Raw genomic sequence first — 21,618 nt, forward strand, 5'->3', positions numbered from 1 at the left:
AATTTCTGAAGAAAGTAGTTTGTTTTCTTTTTTTTTTTTCTGATATGGTTGGGCACGAAGCCAGCAGCACTAATGAAACACAAGCACAAAGCCTATAGTTTGCTTTGTTTAATTTCTGGTTTTGTTCTTACTGCTTAACACAGAGCAGCCACAGTCTGACAAGCAACTGAAGGAACATCTCTCCCACCTCTTTCTCCAGAGAGGACCTAAGTGCCAGGGCATTAAAACTCCACATGCTCAGCAAGAGACAAGAAGACAGAAAATATACCTCCAAGGCTCTCCTGAGACTTCATGAAAATACAAAACTTTCATGTTGTAAATCAACTTCTTCTAAAATAATGTCTTTTCATGTATTTGGTACAGAAGGTATTTGCAGCCCAGAATTAGAACCAAAATGCTCCTCAGCAAACTATGTTAAAAGAGCATTGAAAAGCTGCCTCTACCCCACAGGTAGATATAGTATTGTTCTATAATATATATATATTGTTCTATATATATTCTGGCTAGATATAGTATTGTTCCTATTTTTCTGTCCCAAATTAATTGCAGCATTTAGGTGGACAAGGGATATTTGCTTACAAGACAGGAACTTTATATTTAAAAGCAAAGCTCTTGAAATCATAAGCACCTGCATGAGACATCACAGCTGGTTGCCACAGACATTATTGTGCTATGACAATATAGAGGATTATGGTTTTGCAAGGTGAATAATTATCAAGAGTGGATGATCACTTAAGAAAATAAGATCCGGCATCCATATAAATATCTTAATAGTAAAAATGTAAGGGCAGGAAAGTAAATCTCAGAAAACAATATATAATTAGAAACAATCTTCAAATTAAGCGTTTCTAAGAGAACCCTCTTTTAAAGCCCAGCAGCTTCTTAAGAGGCAGATTTTTCTATTCTTTGTCATCAGTGCTTAACAAGCAGCAGCAAAACCTAGCTCTGTAATTTAAATCCATGTACAAAATTGCTGTATGTAGAAGCCCAGACTAGTGGTTACAGCACAATCAGCAAAAACAATATTTCACTGCAAATGTGTTGGTCTCCTGTGGACTTTCACCTGCTGATATTTATGTGCTAGACCCTGCAGCATTTTGAGACCAAATTTATTTACACTGGTAAAACTGCAGTCATTAACTGGAGAATCAGTTACAGATACAGATACTTAAAAAGCCTAATTTCATGGACACCTTTCATGCACAAACTTCTCAGATATGCCCCTTTGGGCACTTAAGTCCAATGTTTTTTGCACAAAAAAGACTCAAAATCCCCACTCAGTGTGTTGGAAATGATATAGTTGTCTAATTTTTAATAGCTTTAATTAACCTTTTGATTACTTGTATTAATTAATCATAGATGCTGTGTTAGGTCTTAAATCTCTTTAAAGCCAGCATTTAGCAAGAAGTTGTCATAAGCTACTTTTGTGGGAACATAGCTTGGGAAAAGTACTGAAACTAAGTTTTGTTAAAGGTTAACCTTGATACGCTTCAGTGAACAAAGCTAAGGAGAGAGAAAGATGTATTGTTGAAGCTGGACATCTGGAACCCAAGATTTATGAACTGCGAGGACTTTTTGCAGAAATCAGCAGATAAAGAAGGCGGCTAACAAAGACTCAATATATGTGATGGAAAGTCCTTTCCAAGACAAAGATACTAAAAGGACTAAAGATGTGACCTTAATTATTATAAAAAGCAAAAAATTAATAACTAATAGGAAGTAAATACTAACTAATGAAAGAGAATTGTGTAATTAAGAACCAAGGAAAATTAATTTAACTGTTTGCTAAAAATGTATAAATGGGTAGATAAATTATGTATTGGGGTCTATGTGGGATTGACTGAACTCTGTTAGTCTTACACACACACCTCTGGCCAGAATTAAGGTAATGCCTTGCTTTCTAATGCTAAAATGATGGTGTTAGAGAGTTTTATTTATCCCAGCAATTTCAGAGTATTTGGCAACAAGTGCCCACCTAATGGTGCAAGCACCTACAGTCAAAGCCAGCATGGGTTCATGGAGGGAAAAGTCATATCTTAGTAACTTAATATTCTTCACTGAAAGGGTGGTCAGTCATTGGAACAAGCTGCCCAGAGAAGTGGTGGAATTATCATCCCTGGAATTGTTTGAAAAGTGTGTGTCACTGCTGTCACATGCCACTTGAGGACATGGTTTAACAGAGACCGTGGTGGTGCTAGGTTAATGGCAGCACTCAGTGATCTCAGAGGTTTTTCCAACCTAAATGATTCTATGATGCTGTTATTCTAATATCCTGTTATTAAAGACTTTACAGTATAGACTGTGAACAAGAGGCTGAAGTGCAGCCCTGTGGGAAGGGAAATGGCAGTTTTGATTGATGGTAAACTCAATATGAGTCAACAACATGTCCTGGTAGATAAAAGGGTCAACTGTATAAAAATATTGGAATGTGTCCAAAGGAGTGAAAAGACTACAGGGCATCACTTATGAGGAGTGGATGAAGATATTTGATTTGTTCAGCTTAGAGGAGACCTCAGAATCACAGAATATTCTGAGTTGAAAGGGACCCACAAAGATCATCGAGTCCAGCTCTTAAGTGAATGGCCCATACAGGAATCAAACCCATGACCAGTAGTTCCATGTTCTAATCAACTGAGCTAGTCTCAGGGTCAACCACATGGCTGTGTACAACTTCCTCATGGTGGAGAGGGGAGAGGAAAAGTACTGTTCTCTCTCTCAGGTATCTGGTGATAGGATGCAATGAAATAGCTTAAACCTCATGTTTGTGCCTGACACTTCCTACTAGCTAAGACAAACTTCAAGTTCTACACTCTCAGCCTTCTGCTTTAGGCTAAGTCCTACTCTGCAAGTGATAGCCTTAAACAGAAACATGCATCACTGCATACAAAAGCAACAAGAAATCTTCAGTTTTAGGTTACCAACAGATATCAAATCATTAGCACTCACATTACAAAATTACCACACAGTCCAGACTGAATAACCATTTGTGTTCATGGGAGGGGTAGCTGGAATGAGACTGTGCATACTGCAGGTGTTTTATCTGCATAAATTTATGATGGTCTTAAACCAGCCTGATTCCAGCTAGTTCCACTGGAACTCAAACCTTCCTGATGTTTATTATGTTTTCTATACTACAGGATATTTAACATTAGTGGTTTTGCTCTAGGCAGGCGGATCTTCTCTGGACACAATGCCAGGTTAATAATTTATTTTTTTATCAGGGATCACATCCATGTATCTTTAGTTACGCAAGCAATCCCACTAACTTCATTGTAAATAAAATAAATGGGTGAGATTTGACCCTGCATTAGTGTTTATGGAATAGATAAAACTAAGTAATGAAAAAGTAGGAAAAATGTTCAGCATTCTACTGTCATGACCACAGGGCAGGTGGGGGGTGAGGGGTTGGAATTTAATACAAAATGGGCTGATAATTGTGGTTATTGTCTATCAGTATCTCAAGCCCCTAACATCAGTAGTAACTGCCTTCACAGACTGGGATGAATAAACAGGTGTGTGATCCCAAACAAGCCAGTTTGAAGCAAACAGATAGGACAGTGTTCATGCTGCTTTACAAACTGCACTGCATGTGCTTTTACCTTTCCCACAGTTCTTAAAGAACAACACAGACCCCATGGCTCATTCATTTGCACTCATTATTCAAGGAATTAAAATTAATGGAGAAAGTAATCAGAAAAATGTAGGGCTTACATTTTTGAAAGTTAAGTAAAGTATTCAGACTCTCACTTTTGAGGAAATACCTGCTCTTAAAAAAATCTTACAGCTATATGTTATCTGACATACTTCTAAGACATCATGTACTGCAAAACAGACTGGGCTGGCTGCATAAAATATAATGGAATGGGACTGTAAAATATGTTTGATATAATTATCACCACATTATTTTTATCTTATTTAATAATAAAACTATTATTCTAAATTAAATACTTTTAAAGTGTTATGTCTATCACTTTCCTGTTTGCAAGGTATCATTTTTAAAAGTGAAAATACATTGCTTACTTCATACTCCTAACTGTTTTCTGTAGTGAGACATCACTAGGGATAACAACAAGCTATTCTTTGGAAAGGGACAGTGTTGACAGAGTTACCTGTATTAACATTATACTTGGGAGATGTGTGGTGGTAAAGATGATAACAGTAAAACTGAAAATATTACAAAGATGCAGATGACATTAAATATTTGCACCTTCAAGGATCAGACCTTACATGTCACTAATGCCACAAACATGCTGGCATTTACTGACCTCCCTGAAGTCTTCCATTTAAATCAAGCTCTCTTCCTTACAAGTCACAGCTGGGCTTACAAGTTCAGGGTCTTCCTACAAGTGATGCATTATTATTTCTAGCTACTAAAATAGCCAGTCTAGTCACCCGATATTCTCCCCTTTTCATGGCCATTCTGATTCTCACAGACAACCTGATCCTTCTTCCTCCACTAACTTTCTGTAATTTCATCCTGTGTCTTTTTGTCTGCATCTCCTAACCTCACCATTCATTTTCTTTATACCTGGTACTATAACAGTCTGGAACGTGCAAAATCACCTCTTCTTACTCATCTAATGAGAGAGAAGACCTGATATGGTATTGCATTGTTCTGCTATACATAATTCATTCCTTCTTCCGCAGAGCTGGTAGGTAAGGTAAACTGTTTTGGCTGGCTGGTTGGTAGGAGGACATTAAGAAAAATATTTCCAAACCTTAAGGGTGATTAAATTCTAAAATGAGCTAGTGCTTGGATGAATCACATGAAGAGCATTGATCTAGCTTGTTCACTAAAGGTAGCTGGGGAAAAAAGCAAGGAGATATTACATTTTATGTCAGTAATACATATACTTTTTCTAAAGTTCTGGAAAAGAAGCAGACTTGTGGCATGTCTCTGGGTAAAAATAAGACAGAAAAGACCAGAGGTTATACAATGATATAGATCTCCTGTATACTAGATTATCATAAGCTGGAAGGTGAGGCTGCTTCTTAACAAAAAGTAAGGCTTTTCTTAACAAAAGTATTAAGGGCTAGGACAGTATATATGCTAAAAAACCCAAAAAATTAAAAAGCAAGATGTGCACAGGGCTGAAAACATTACTGTATGAAAATGCTGATGAAGCTATTCTGGGCATGCTCTTCTCCTACTAATTTTAATAGGAAAGAAATTCCAAGGGCAGAAATGTAATTAGGATGAAATAATCACAAAGGAATAGAGTTCATCATTCTAAAGAATATATGGCATGAGCAGAGCTGAAAAAGAATAATGAATATCAACACAAAAATCTTCAATAAAGGAGGATAGATAAGGCAAGACATGGAGACTTAATTATTTACTCCTTCTCCTGCTTCACTTTTCAACAAAATTCCCCACTCTGATCTGTGATCAGAAATGTAACAAAGTCAGGGAATAAGTGTTGACCATGATAGAGAGAAAAAAGTAAACATATTTAGATAATGTCGACATTTTCAAATTGTCTAATGGAATCTGTCCCCAGCAGCTTAAGGAGCTAGCCAAAGCAATTTCTAGACATTGTACAGTATCTTGGACAACACTGGAGGTAATCTAAGTAAGAAGAGCTCTGGAAAGGGACAAGCATACTATCTGCCTTTGAGAAGAGCCAAAGGGAAGACCTAACAAAACACAGACCTGCTAGTACAATTTTAGATTGGTGATGACAATAGAACAAGTGATAAAACAATCAACTTTATGAGCATTCAAAGGATGATAAAGTATTTAAAAAAAAAAAAAGCCAGAGCAAATTTTTCAGTAATAAATTACATTAAACCAGACAAACTTCCTTTCATGAAAACAAAAAAGGTTTACTTTTTCTTTGACTTCTCTGAAGTCTTTGACTTATCTTCTCAGAAGTATATGAAAGTGAGTTAAACCTGCTGAAAAGTTGCAGCTGAAAAGTACTGATCAAAGTTCTACCTGGAAAGAGATCTGAAGTAAGGTGCATGTCTCAAGAGAACAGCAATTAACAGGCATCTGCAGAAAGGAAGACCTCAACTCCAGAGGCCTAGCAAAAGAGCTGTGTCCTTTTATACTTATATACAGTTTAAAAAGAAACATGTCATGATGAAGCCTAAATTTCCTTGTCTCACCTGTGACCCTTGTGTGACAAGAATGGCAGAACATCAAGAAAAACCCCATAGTAACTTCTTTTAAGTCTAGCTTCCCAGTTTGAATAGCTTAATGTGAGGCTGTTTTAGTGATACAATAGCTTGGATGTTGCCTTCTTCCACAACCAAGCTGAAGTTGGTGAGGAAAACTCAGAGGACAGACAGCAATACCTGGTCCGATCACTACAAGATCCCCTGTATGAACACCTTTCAGTTTGAGCACTACAGTTAGCTGTAGTGTGGAGACAAAGACACCTTTGTCCCTGAAATGATTTATGGCTGCAAGAGGTGTACCCTGGACAATGGGAAGACCACATCCCATGTGCACCAGGATCACTCTGTGATCAGCTCTGCAGGAAGCTGTCATTGCTCAGCTTTTCAAAGTTGCCCAAAGTTGCTCAGCTTTTCAAAGAGTTTGTAAAGTAATAACCCTAAATGGTGGCACACAAAGCTGAAACATGGAAGTGGGAAATGAAGAATGATGTTTTGGAAGGGAAGTGAGGGACTAACTATCAGGAAATCAGGTAATATTTATCTCTAGAGCACACATTAACAGCAATTAGGAAGGGAGTGTCATTGCTGCCTTAAACTTCACCTCTCTAGCTAAATGGGAATGTGCCTACTTCCATCTACAACACCTACAAAATCACTCGAGACTTTCTACAGAACAAGTCATTGTTCCAGAAAGACACAATGATTTCTTCACAGTTATTATTTAAGGGGAAAACTTTGCAGATAATTTCACTCTTCAGTGCAAGCTTCTCTGTCTGTTGTACATCTTCTTCTCCTTAGGCTTGCAAGAAACACTGGTAAAAACCCATTATGAATTAAGACTTTTATGGGCTTCAGAATATATTTTTTAAATACCACTGAATAGGTTTTCAACATGTGTCTCCAGGTGCTAGAACTATGTTTACAGGCAGTCTCATGCTGCTAAAAGACTATTTCAGACTGGAAAATCCCTACAGGTACAAACAAGCTTTCTACCTCTTTTTAAACTAGTAATAAAAAGGCTGACAAATTTAGACTGGACAGCCAGGTTTAAAGTGATAGAAAATTCAGGAATGATCAGAGTCTACCATGGATTTCTGAGATCTTATCTCATGTTTTCCTGAAGGAATAATTTCAAGATTTGACATAAACAAAACACATTATAATCCCAATGATTTGGTGTTTGACACTTTAATGGAATTGCTTTCTTGAAAACAATAAATAAGCTTTTTTCCTTCATCTTTGTTCCAGCTCCAAGAACTCATTCTGCTGATTCAGGGCAATACAACACAGTACCCATTTTTCTGGACTCTCAGTGTCACCAGCTAGAAAAAAAATCAACTCAAACATTTGTAGTTAAACTTGCTGGCAAATGCTTTTTCCACCTCCTCTCGCAGTAAAGCTGTATTATTGACTTGTAAAGGTCTGCAACTCTAAGTTTTGCATGACTGTGCTGAGAACAGTAATCCACCTCCCCTCAGATTCCACCCTAGGGCTCTCAAAGCCAGTTGCCTGAGCTAGTAGTCTGAGATACCCAACAAAGAAAAAGTGGATGCCTACACTTGGAGAGAATAATGAAGGTGATAAAGAAAAAACCTTCAGTTACAAGAGACCGGAGGATCATTGGAGGCATAAGGAGAAATCATAGTTCAGAACTGTGAAAACAAAATCAATATATAATGTGACTGAAATAACAGATAACAAAGCCTTGAAAAGTATCCAAGCAATCAGATCAGCCTTTGTTAGGGTTTTCTCTCCCTTTATTTGACCTATTTCAGAAACAATCCCTCGAGGATAGGTTCATCAATTGATCTCCAATAGCGGTTTTATTTCTCCTTTTGACTGGTTCAAATTACATCACTTCTCTTCACATTTCATGACAGACTGCCAACACGGCTCTCCATAGGAAAAAAGATGGTTGTAACTTACAAAAGGAGGAGAGATGAACTTGTCCATATGAGATAACTTGTGACTCTCCCGAAGTAATATTTTCAGAATGGATTTAACTTATCTGTTTTTAGTTTGATAATGAGCCTGCAACATAATTTTTCTGCATGTCACAGTGGCCACACAAAACCCACACCATAGCCTTGTGAACTCACACTTATGAAATTTGAGAGATTAGAAACAATGGATTATAATAGATGGAAATGACAAGATCTAAACCAGAAAGTTCATGCTCAGACAACTCTCACACCCACTGAAGCGAGGAGGAGGTAGACCTGAAAAGACTGGAACAGCAAGCTCTTAAAGCTTTTTTAATGGTGTTACTTCTGAGTAGTATCTCTGTAAATAAACCGGTTTATTAAGTTTGCAGGTATGGGAGAAGGGTCGTTTGACACAACCTCCTGCATATGTAATATAATAATGAAAGTCATTACAGTCCTGAAGCCAGCTCAATTTTGTTTGTCCCAGAGGCTAAGCTCAGGGCCAGCTCCTGCACTAGAAAGCATTTGACAACCTTTGTCCCACTGGTAGGTGGTATGCAGTGACTGATCACTTTGAACTCTCCTGATTTCAGTACTTTCCTTCACCTCTCACCCTTTCCCAGTGAGTGATGATAATTTTAGATGCCTGTGTGATGGCAAAAAGCAGACATAGCATGTCCTTTACAAAAAAGTAAAACACGGGCATTCACAGTAGTTAAAAACAAGAAGTATAAAATTCAAATGTCAAGGAAAATTAATTCTTTTGTAGTTTGTCTCGGCAGAGACAAACTTTATGCTGCTTTGCTTCTTAAAACACAAATTTCCTTTAAAGTCTGCAGTATTTCCTCTAGTGACGTAAAAAAAGCTCAGTATACATTCTGGGACCTTTCTGCTATGCCTGGGATGAGCTTAAACATATCCAGCTGCTCTTTATTAGCTTACTTCGGGGGATCTTTCACAGCTGGGTTAAAAGAGATTTACATATGTTTGGCTGAATATGCATGATTTCAGGGCTCTAGAGAAGTTGTTGTAGCTTGCAAAGTGAATTTCTCATCTTCACAGTTCCCATTTCACTGCATGGAGCTCCTCTGATGGTGCAGAACAAATGCTGGGTGTTGTTTTTTTTGTTGGTTTTTTTTTTTCTTTTTTTCTTTTTTCTTTTTCTATTCCTGATGTGAGCATTTTGTATTCTGGACAGCCAGTGCCTTTCTGGAAGATGTTTTTATGAACAGTGTCAAGGAAAGAGAAGCTGTCACTGAGAAATTCTGTGGCTTTTCCTCTCCTTTTATACAGCCTGTTTTGAACTATGGCCTTTCTGCACAACAGGGAAAAGTGAAGTTTGCAGAATGTCAACATTAGCAGCTCTGCTTAGCAGGCTGAAGCTCAAAGCAGCTTTAAGGAAGAATTCGGGTTAAATTTCAAATACTGCATATGACCTAAAAGTGAAAATTGTTTCCTCATCAGCTCTGATCTTCTTTAAAGGCACAAAAATATAAATGCTAATTTTGAGCTACTTGTGTAACTGAACACATCACAGCTGAACTAACAAAGGAGTTATCTATTATACATTCAAGACATTTAAATAAGACATTACTCTATATTTCCTATTCCCTGAGGTCCCTGGAAATTATTATTAAACTGTTGAACAACTATGTGACTAAGCCAACAATGTTTATTCATGCACATAGACTGTATTTCTTAGGAACAGTCCTGCTGCCCACAGCTGGGTTGCTGATGCATGTTAGAATATGGCTGGACCAGGTCTGCTTTTATACAGAGAAAGGATGAAACCTCTTCTGTTATTAAAATGCTACCATTGTATATTGCAAACATTGTGGATTAATTCTTCATTTCTCCTACACTTTGAACACAGCAGGTGTAGTTAAAAGACCTGGACTTAAGAATTAAAACATGCCCCCATCACTCATTAGTAAAAGACAAGACTTCTTCCAGAAATATTTGCAGGGCTGGTGATGTAGGTAAAAAATAGCTTATACATATCTGATATTAGGTTTATATTGCAATCCCATAGCCTCATCTGCCTATGGATACATTAAGTGACTGAGGAATTGCGATGAGTTTGAAACACTGGCTGTAACAGTCAGCAAGACTCATTTTACTGCTAGTTCTTCATCGACATCTCACTATTCTTCAAATATAAATATCAGCACACTTCTTTCTCTGTTACATAAATTTGAAACCACAGTATGTCCAGTAAAGCAAGCATAGTCACTCCAGCCACATCCTGAGGTAAAAAACAGTATTTCCCTGGTGGACTTCTTGCCCTGGTGCTGCTATGATCTCTCTCTTACTTAATTTTCTGTCTTCAGTAGTGATTTGCATTTTTCTGTATGTCAGACTTATAGTTCTTGGCTTTTTTTTAACCTAATTTTTTTAGCACCTCCCCACCTTGCAGGCAATGCATATACATTTATACTTTGATGCCAGAACTTCATGGATGTTTCCTTTGTGCATTTTTTTAACATGCTCAGTAATTACTAGGGCTGGTCTGCTTCCCTGGATGAGGTGAACCTGTAGCTTACTCTGAGAGGACATACTTTGGCAAGTAGGTACCTGTCCCAGCTCCAATAAAGCTGCCCTGGGGCCAGCAGTAATCTAACCACAGTTGTGTGGGCAAGCCAGTGTCCTCTCCAACATATATTTAAATCCCATCCAGACACCCTATTGACTGTCCAGCATACCTCTGTGTTTGCTTTACCAAATATCTCACAAATAGCAGTGTTGCTGCAAACACCAACTCCCCCAGCCTTCCAATCAGTTCTGGTTCTGGATCAAATTTCACTTTTCTGGATTTACTGTAGTTGTTTCTGCTCATGCTCTTTAACACAGCATTTTCCAATGCTGCAGGGAAAACAGGAAGTTTGTACAGCTATAGGTGTATGTGTAGGTGCTATAACAAGGAACGTGACTGGCTTTTTCACATTTGTAGACTAGCTCTCAAGATACGTTTACTGATCTACAGATATACAAACTTCTAAGTGGGAGGTTAAAGCCTCATTTTTTCCTAGTATTGGAACCCTAGAAAATTTCATCACAATCTCTTTTCCCTCAGTGACCTATATTTATTCCCTCTCCTCTTTTCTAAACACAGTGTAGGTGAGACCAAACCTTTCAGGGAAGCACAGCTGATGTTATCAACTTGTCTTGCTATGAGCAACTAGAGATAAACTTTGTCTTTCCAGGTCTTGATTCTGGGTATATGAAAGTAGCTGCTGATTTGATATTAGTAATTTAGTTCAATGACTGGAAGTGCACACTGAGATATACAAATCCCCCTGCGTACGCAAAATTAATTGGTCTTACTGGATGACTGCCTCAAGACATTGTCTGTAGCTGATCATATTTAGACAAAAAACATATAAAGTGCTGCAGGACTGTAAGACTTCTTTAAGACACTGAATAGAGTCTACCGTTTTGTAGAGATAAAGTTGAATGCTCTCTCCAAAAAAAGAGCAGTGCTCTTTATGCTCCTTGTTATGAGCCCTGATTGTCCAAATCCCTGGGCAGGCTGTGGTGAATGCAAGAGGTTCAGTGCAGAGAGCAGGCAGAAGAAGGGACAGAGGGCACTCCTGCTCTGTGCCCTTCTTTGAGAAGCACTGACTGGGACTCATTCAGCAATGAATACACATCGAGAATTGTTGAACTGTTTGATGGGGGCTATAAGCTTGTAGCAGAAATTCAATTTCTCCAGTGCTGGCCACAGGCTCAACCAAACTACCAATGGCCTTTTCTGCACCACATGATAAGACCAACCTCTGTTAGTGTCTTTAAAAAAAAGTGGTACTTAGTGTTCACCCAGCACTGTAGCTTGTCTCACACATCCTTCTTTCTTCCAAACAGGAACTCAGTATAATTTTCTGACTTAAAGAATAAGGAAACACTTGGAACATATGTGCTTCTCAAAAGACTTTTGGAATTATTTTAGTGAAGGCTTTGGTGTAGTGCTGGTCAGGTGTTTCTGCACACCCTTAAATACCTTGTCTGTGCTGGTACTATTTGTGTTCAGTAAATGCAGATCTTTCAGGCTCTCCAAACATACCCCTCTGTTTCTTTCTACAAGAACATGATAGTGAATAGCAGTAGCTTTGTAGGGCTTCAAAAATGTGCCTGCTTACCCCCCTCCCTGTTTTTTTTTTTTAATAACAGCTGTTCTTTTATTTTCTATCACAATTGTGTGTAAAATGGGATGGAACATGAACAAGATGGCATGTTATTGACAGCATGCAGCTGGCGTTATTTTCCAATTAAAAAAATCCTTGTTGGGCATTTGAAAGAACTGTCTAGTTTATGCCCAGTTGTGACAATGCTATCAAGCTGCACCTTCAGCTGAGATTTTATTTCACAGAAGATAGCAATCTTTGGTTGCTGGTAGAAGACAGTTTAATATCCTGGCCAACACAAAGTTGGTGATGAATGTGCTGTTAACCATTTCCAAATGTTTGCTGCCTTGTATACCTGTGCCAGAAATGCCTCTTAATGCTTCCTGAGCAACTACTCTATAAACCGCCCTAAGCTCTTCTAATGCCAATGGAGCTGTTAAAATCTACTTCAGCAGGGACTCTGACTTATTCTGCTCTGCTGGGGCAGTGAGAACTGTCAGACTATCAGCTGGTGGTTTAGGAACACCTCAATGTACACAGAGTTGTTTGTGTATTTAGTTGCCTAATTGTGATGAGTCTCTTCTGGGCATGAGGGAATGAGATTTAAAAAAAAAACTTACAGCTTGGCCAACAAAACTCTTTTCTCCCTCATGGGGATGTCAGGATGCACATTTTTGATACAATAGTAAATTCACACTATTTGCTGAAAAACTTCTCAATAAAATGCCTAAGACTCTTTTTTGTGTAATGTGAGAATAACAACATATTTTTTCCCTATCCTCTCTCAGCTACTGGCACAATCTTGGAACACATGACTGAAGTCTAGCAAAAGTAATAGCAATGGTAATCAGACACAAGAGACTACAGTGTCTCACTAAATGACTATTAAAAAGTTCGAAGTAACACCTACCTGAACACCTGACTAAACTAAGGAAATTCATAGGAACGACTGTTTTCCAAACACAATGACATTTGTTATCTCTATTTAATGTTCAATAAAATTACAATTTCGAAATCTCAATTATGCCCTCTCCAGGTTTTTCATTTTTTAATTAACTACATGCTGTTGATCAGTGAGCACCAGCCCATGCTGACACAAAGAATTAAGTGTGCCTTTTTTACAGTCTTAAAGAACACTAAGAAAAATGGAAAAGAGTTATCTGGGATCCTTCCTACATATTAAGAGGGATATTGATACCATTAACTAAAAGACAATCTATATTAGAAAAATGTAGGTGGTGTTTTGTACATGGCATGTAATTAAACTACAGATCGTATTAAAAGTGCTCTGAACCAGGACTGTAGGTGTTTAGGTCATTGTAAAATTACTACAGGACATCTTACTGGTTAATTAATACAATATTTGAAACTAGGCACATCTTATATGAGGAAAATGAATCACTCAAATATCTTTAACAGCACATTGACATTTTAATAGTATACTGGCATTAAGAACCCTAAAAGGTGCTTTATATGTCTTTCAGCTACAAGATTGTCAATTTTCAAATTTCAAAGCAATTTTAGAAATCTCTTGTTTAAAGGGCTAGGCTGCCCTTTCAATTCATCATCTTTGTATGGCACGACATCTCCCTATAATCAATATAAACATCACAAAAATGAAACTGGGTGTTACTCAACATCCTGTCCACTGGTTATGCTTTGCTATTTCCAGATAGAGTAGTGGCCCTGTGGAGCAAGCACATCCTACAGTGAATTCACAGCTCTTGATAAATATGTCAGTGCTACAAGGGTCAAAAAAGAGCATGAGGCAGTCTGTTCCTCCACCGAGCTGTCCTCACTGGGTGACTGTGGATGAATGTAGCTGGGGATCTAGTCCATCACACAATAGCTCTAATGCCCTGAACCCTGAGCAGCTGCCTTGACAAATTAGACATGACCTCTTTTATTGAAAAAGCAGATCAAGGTCCTGGGGCAATGACAGTTTTTCTCTGTTTTAGTAAGACAAGCTTCTACTGCTCATTGCAGCCTGGAAATGGATAGCCTGACTTGAAATCTATGCAGGTGGACAATTACGGGTCAAGGATACCTGCTGTTTCCTGAAGCCACATTTGACATTTGATGTTACCTATTTTAAACTTCACCATTCTTTTACTTGTAGGATCCAGTAATTTGGGAGCATAAGAGCTCTGTTTCCATAACTAGAGGTTGCAAATTGATACAACCTCTTCTATTACCAGTGACGTCTTTTTTTTTTTTTTTGGCTACTAAACAGCAAATGGATCTTGATTCTAATCTTACTACTCACGCTTTGACTTGTGCTAGTTAAATCTGAAATCTGTACTGCTAGTGAAATGTAGAAACATTTTCAGCTCTGAAAATGTTAAGTGAGTGCCAGTGCTGAAGTATAGGCATTTCTTTAAGTGTGGTACAGGCAGCTGGCATGTGTTGGAATACTGCCCCTCCATTATTTTGATTTACTTATCCTTGCCTATCTTTTGCAGTTAAATTTGTTCATTTCCTTACACTTTCAAATGGCTACAATAGAAAATCTGTTACTAAATGAGCTGGAGCTTTTTTTGTACGTAAGGTTTGAAATGAAGACTTAGTCACAGAGAAGGCACTCTAAATCACTGCCCTATACTCTATTATAATGCTCATGTTTGACTAAAATTGGCTTAAGGATGTGGCCCTGCTCAGGGATTTAGTTCCTGACATCTTTGCTGAACGCTTTGTCTCCACACTCTCTCTTTATTCTTGTTCTCATAGAAACTTACAAAAACACAATGAAAACAAGTTTGAAGAAAGTCTGTTGTCAGAAGCATCCTTCCAGTATTCCTCTTTCATGAATTTTATATAAAATTTCCATTTTATTAATTAGTATCTTGTGTTCTACTGCCACTGTTTGAACTTGAGGATGTAATCTGAGATGACTAGTTGTCTGTAGCCCTGGGAGCAGACAGCTCATACATGCAAGACAGACAGAGGAAGGATCAGTGTCATTTCTCTGGACAAGTCTGGTGTGTTCCCTTAATCCTGGCTGTACAGCCCTCTGGTGTATGTCACAGGATACCAGCAATTCCAGTGTGGTGAAGTCATCAATCTTCTGGCATGTTTGCTAGTTATTAGCCTCGTTTAGTGACACAGGTATCTGGCCACTAAAAACTATGCTGTACAATTTGGTCCCATTTAACTGCTAATAGTGGCTTTCTGGTATTCATCTGATACAAAGGTTAAAATGGTGCTCCACAGTAGGTACGCTGTGATTAGTCTATGAGACCTTTCTTTCCTGGACAAGTTGCTCATTAGAGGCATTTTAGGCAAATATAGGGTTGTTTGTTCTAAAAAAGTGGTTTCTTTAGTATTTCGACCAAGCAACTAGTATATGTGACAAACATAAATAAGGCCTCCCTCTAGAAACATGGACGTTTACAGTAAGCTGATGCTAATTTACCTAAGAACATTTATGGAAAAAAATCTATAGCTCTCTGTTTATCATAGACTCATTCAACCAACCTCTGTTTAAATCCTAATGGAAAAAGTAAGTCACCTTGTCTTGTCTAGGTAAAATCCCTTTGTGAAGCACTGCAGCTCTGAGTAACCACACCTCTCACTCCAAATCTCAGTCAAATACTATGTAATCAGAGACAGAGTCAGGGCAAATTCTCCACTCCCTTTCTCACAACATTCTTTGACTAGACTGTGGGCAAAAGACTTAAAAGTGTAGTAAGTGAATGATCTGGTCTGATTCAATCTTCATTATTTCCTCAGAACTCAAAACACAGTGATCTGCAAAGTACTTGCAATATGTTTTCTTTGTGCGGTACAATGGCTTGAGATATGAGAAAGAATAGCAATGTTTGCCTAGTTTTCTCCCAGGTGCATGTGCTTTGAGTTTACATCTCTTCCCAAGGCCCCCCATGCAGAACTGACCATGGTGCAAATCCTTCTGCCATTAGCCTTACACTTTTCTTAGGATCAGTCAGTTCCTTCTGATAGTGTCAGGATGATGATACTGATGAAGTCCAAGCCCTCCTACTCAGACCTGCAAAAACTGATTCAAAAGCTAAGTTTTCACAAATTTTGTGCCACTTTAATTCCTCATCTGAATTATTACATAATGCCAGCAAGATAATAACAACGTTCCTCTGCTTTCTCTGATTAAAACTCACTTTGAATCTTTAAGATCCGTGTACATATTAGCATATAACAATATTTTTGTGTAAAAACATACTCTGCAAATGTACTTCTGGTGCAAAACTCAGCTCTCCCGTGGTGAACAACAGATGCTTAATTTATGCAAAAAAAAAAAAGAGTCTGAAGCTTTGTTCTGCCATGGAGTTTTCCCCCTCTCATTTCAAGTCTACTTGTAAAGTATCTTGTTATATCAGCACTTTATGTTCTTTATCATAACTGTACCTGAAGTTTCATATAATTCTGTCTCACTGCAACAGAATCTGCTTGAACATTTGCAGACTCTCCAGAGACAAGCATTGTCAGCACTTGGCAAATCTTTCAGGTAGTGATAATCACAGTAAAATTTAGTAACACTGCCACTTGTGTACAATATAAAAATCTTCTTGAGGCAGGTTTTGAAAGGAACAGCTCTTGGGCTCCCCAAGAGCACAGTCCTCTCCAAATAAAGGAGTTGACTATTGCTAATCATGCCCAATTTTGTATCAGAGGAAGAGCTGCAGTTACTACTACTAATAATATAGATTCGACAATCTATATAGATACTGTCTCTAAAGGATCACTGTTGATATTCAAATAAACCAGCAACTCCTAACTCTGTAAACTGTTCATCACATGCTGCTTTTAATCAGCTTTTTTACTATTGCTACATGGATATCGACAAAAGGCTTATTAAGGAAAGGAGATACCACCTCATAATCTTCACCTAATGAGTGCTGAGACAAGAAGGAATACAAACATTAAAGCCTGCTAACAGCAACACTACACCTTTGTCATTCAGTGCCCAGCTCAGGCCACTCCACCTGAATGCTGTGGAGAAGCTGTAGCAGAGCCATTAAATCGTAAGCTGAATTTGAAACTAATTTATCAAAACTGTGATTAAAAGGTGGGTTCCAGGCAATTAAGGGAGCAAGTGAGAGAGCTGGGCTGTTGGCTACATTTGCGCTAATGAACCCAGGATTTAAAAGCATGAGGCGTTTCTGAAGGGAGGGCAGGAAGGACAGGAGGCAGCAGAGAAGGGCAGCAGAGTAATGAGGGACAAGGCCAGCTACTCTTGAAGAAAATCACTTTGTTTTCTTCATGGAGGCCTGTTGCAGAGCTGTACATCTCTACTCCCTCCTTCGTTAGTAGGACAACTACAGAGAGATACAGCACTACGGCACTACTGGGGTGTAGAGGGTAAAGCCTTGGAGTGCTCCACAGGAGGAGCTTCATGACTGTGACTGCAAAGGGAGGAAGACCAAGTACAATGGCAGCAGGGGGGAAGGTTAGACAATGAGGTTAGGGAAACTGTTTCAACAAAGGTGAGAAACACACAATTAAATCAACACTAAAACACAGCAAGGAAAGAAAATAAAAGGTAAACATACTCTAGAACATGTGTTTTGGGGATTTTTGTGGGTTTGTTTTTGTTTGTTGGGTTTTTTTTGTTAGTTTGTTTTTGTTTGCTGGGGAAGAATGGGAGTAGAAGAGGAAAGGAGGGTGCAGTCAGAGATAGTTTTTTGTTTGCATTGTTTTGTTTGGTTGATTTTGTTTGTTTTCTTTTGGTTTTTTGTTTGTTTGTTTGTTTGTTTGTTTGTTTTTTTTCTGCAATAGAAAGGGCAGATTCCTTAATGGCCAAAATGAAAATGCCAATGGGATGGCAATGCATAATTCCCACCCTACGGGCTGCACTACACATTTTCATCTTGGCAAGAAATGTGATGTAGCTCCAAAACAACAGTCCCAGAGTATATTTAGCTACCAAAGCTGTGGCACACAAATGTCACATTCCCATGAGTCAACCCTTTTAAAGAACCCCTTTTCACACCCCCCCCCAGATCTTCCCCAAGATGCCTGCACTGAATTAAAAGTGAAGCATATGGATGGATGTGACATCATCAAAGGAACCATGTTACAGAAAAGAAAGCAGTAAGTGGATTCTATACAATTAGTACAATCAGTAAGGAGCCATTTGTGGGCACAGAAAAGGAAAGAAAACACTGTTCAAAGAATTTGACAAAACCAATGAAGAACAACACAAAGCACCTTGCAAAATCAGGAGAAAATGTTAATTTTTTTTTTCTTTGTGAATGTGTGAAAGCAAAAGAAATCACAGCAAAAGTGAAAACAAAATTTTGATAAAGGGATAGTAAGCGTAACATTTCCTGATTTGATTTTGTGCAAGAACTCCTTCCTTTGCCCTGTTAAAACAACAACTCAATAGCAATTTGGGAGCCAACTGGCTCTGACTGGGCAAGGCAAGAAGTAACAACACACAAGTAGATGGTAATGGTAAACAACCATGCGGTCACCTCTGCCGCCATTGTTTTCATTGGTGTAGACTGCTTCCAGCTTTGTCAATATTCATAATTAGGCACCAAAGAATGTGTGATATTTAAATGACCCTGTCAAGTGTTTATAAGGCTCTTTGGTAACCATCCCTCCCTGGGGAGGGTAGCATGAAATGTAAGCCACCTCATCAGTCAGTGAATTGAAGCGAAAATATTAAATCCAATAGCTATACATTTATTAATATTGTCACTGCATGCGCTTCTGAAAGCTGCTACTTGCATACAGGATGCTTTTTAAGAGCTAGCTTTCCATCTATTAAGCGTTGCTTTGCAAAAGACTTGTGAAGCAGGGACCCACACATAACAAATAGTGCCATTAAAATGCATACACATCTCTGCATTCCTTTGGGTACATAAAGGGCCAGATTTTCCACTATTGGTTTCTGACACCGCTCTCCTGTCTGACACTAGCAGAAGAGCTGGGTTTAAGGATCCCTCCCTTCCTTCCTTCCTCTGTCCCTCCCTCCCTTCCTTCCATCCATCCATCCTTCCTTCAGTCCTTCATTCCTTCTTAAATCTGCTTAATGACATTTGCCCCTTTCAGGGCGGATGAGAGAAAGATACCACTTACTTTCAGAAGAGGGAACACTAGATTTTCTAAGAAATGTCCTCTCACCTGAAGCATTTTGAATGACAAGTGTTACTAGCAGACTGGACAGAGAAAGAAAAGAGCCTTATTTTTTGGCTGTCAGCATTCTCAATGATTTATTGCTGAGATGAAAGAGGAGAGCTAGTTAAATCACATACATCTTTAGGAGGACATGCAAGTTTATCTGCCTTCTTTCCTCTCTACACAAGTGATACCCAGAAACCGCTTTTTTTTTTTCAGTTGTCCTTTCACAGCTGAAGAGAGAGGGATGAGGAATTAAAAAAAGTGAGGATAATATCTCAAACTGGGTTTAAATAGGAATTAGGAGTCTGAGCTTTTGTCTTCAGCACCATAAGTCACTTGCACCCAAAGTTACGGTTTTCAGTTTAAGTATTGCAGCTGCCTGAAATTCTTCATCTGCCAAGGCTTAGCAGCCCACAGGTGTGCAGAGTGCAAATAGGCTCTGTGCTTAACACACAGAGAAGTCTGATGAGGTTCTAGAAATTCTCTTTTTTGGTTTAGATTTGCAGTTATTCTCCCAGAATGTCTACAGGATCAAGCTCTGAAAAAAAAAAATTGTTCAAATGGGGGCAGTTTTTCCCTTTTTTATAGGAAAAGCTAATTAGCTGGGAGGTAGGGGACAAGTTCATATCTTTGCCTGAGGGAATCGAAATCTTCATATTCCATTTCCTGCCAACAAGCCTAAAAGCCAAGGCTACTAGATTAATGTTTGCCATGGTATCTCAAGAAATTTTACTGAATCCCCTGCCTAATTTGACTGGCCTCCTCAAATGGAAAAATGCTTAAGGCTTTGTCTCTGCTGGGCCAGCCAGGTGATGCCCATTGCCTTTATGGTTACAAACTGTGAAGGCTCTTTGAGGTCAGTCCTGGGGAGTTCAGTGAGAAACCCCGGATATCCCAGGACTGTGGGAGGCATCCTGTATCTGGGGCTGTTGTGAATAACAGGCATTGAGGTCACAGTTTGGGTCCAGACCACCGGCAGCTGTTCATGCAGCTCTGAAGACTGTTCTGAGATGTTAATGTGCTCATCACCCCCTGCTGAAAGCCTCCTCAGCCAATGCAGAGAATTCAAGATTCACTGGGTCAGATGGAGGGAAAGGAGTATGATTTAGTAATCTACTAGTTTGGGCAGACAACGCAAAGCATGAGGTCTAGCATGCCAGTAGCTTCTCCAGGAACAGATGATGCTTTTGACTAATGAGTTTTTCATGTAAAATGCATGAACAATAGAGACTGGAATCCACATTTCAATTAATATTTTAAGTGTTTTATATCAAGTATTCATAGCAGAAAGGACTGAAGCTCACGTGTGTTCCTGCCCCTGGTGAGTGCCCTAACCACTCAGCAAGTGAGTTTTACTCATACCCATCTTCCTTCTAACCCACTGAGTACTTAATTAGTCCACACAGAGCAAAACATCTTCAACAGAGCAGAGATTGAAAAAAGAGATCTAAGAACACCCTGGAGAAGAATAACAAGGACTCACATCTCTCTAGTAGTGGAGCTATTTGAACCTAACTCCTCTGTTTAAAAGGAACAATTTTAAACTCTTTGTGATACAGATTAAAAGGAGTTGGGAGAGTGATGAGGGTCAAAATGCAATGAGGGGCATCACCATCCTTACCTAGGAGACTCTTTTTCTCTGAGTATGTTCTAGTGGCAAATTTAGGCAATTCTCTGCCTAATTCTCTGTATGTATCACAAAGGGAGACTGGAGGCCAAAGGGCTTGTATTAGACCTAGCTGGTCCAAGATGGAAGAGCTAGTGATCCCCAGGTGAAAGAAACCGGGCAAGAAAGGCAAGAGACTGGCATGGTTGTGTCAGGATCTGCTGGACAAACTATAGGGCAAGAAGGAAATGTGTCAATGGTGGAAGTAGGCACAAGTATTCTGGGAAGAGTATAGGAACACGGTCTGGACTTGATGAGATGCATCCCAAAGTCCTGAGGGCATTGCCTGATGTAATTGCTAAGCCACTTCCATGACATTTGAAAAGTGTGGCAGTTAGGTGAAGTTCTAGGCAACTAACAAAAAGGGAAACTTGTACCCATCTTTAAAAAGAGTAGAAAGGAGGACCTTGGGAACTACTGACCTGTCAGCTTCACCTCTGTGCCTGGGAAGATCATGGAGCAGATCCTCCTAGAAGCTCTGCTAAGGCACATGGAGGACAGGGAGGTGATTTGAGACAGGCAGCACAGCTCACAGCTTAACCAAAGGAAAGTGCTGTCTGACAAGTTCTTCTACAATGAAGAGACTCCATCAATGGACAAGGAAGTGGCTACTGACATAATTTATCTGGACTTCCGTAAGGCCTTTGACACACCCTCCAAAATCCTTCTTTCTAAATTGGAAAGA

At 38.9% G+C, this 21,618-nt stretch overlaps 1 protein-coding gene across 6 annotated transcripts in view; it reads right to left on the minus strand.

Annotated features, from left to right (window-relative positions):
* Positions 1-21,618, minus strand: part of SEMA6A (semaphorin 6A) — a 119,957-nt gene that overhangs the window by 4,961 nt on the left and 93,378 nt on the right. The gene's annotated exons all lie outside the window — the stretch shown is intronic.

The sequence above is a fragment of the Pipra filicauda genome, unplaced genomic scaffold, assembly GCF_003945595.2.
Source record: "Pipra filicauda isolate LSUMZ 115617 unplaced genomic scaffold, ASM394559v2 scaffold37_size4185640_pilon, whole genome shotgun sequence".
Lineage (NCBI taxonomy): Eukaryota > Metazoa > Chordata > Aves > Passeriformes > Pipridae > Pipra > Pipra filicauda.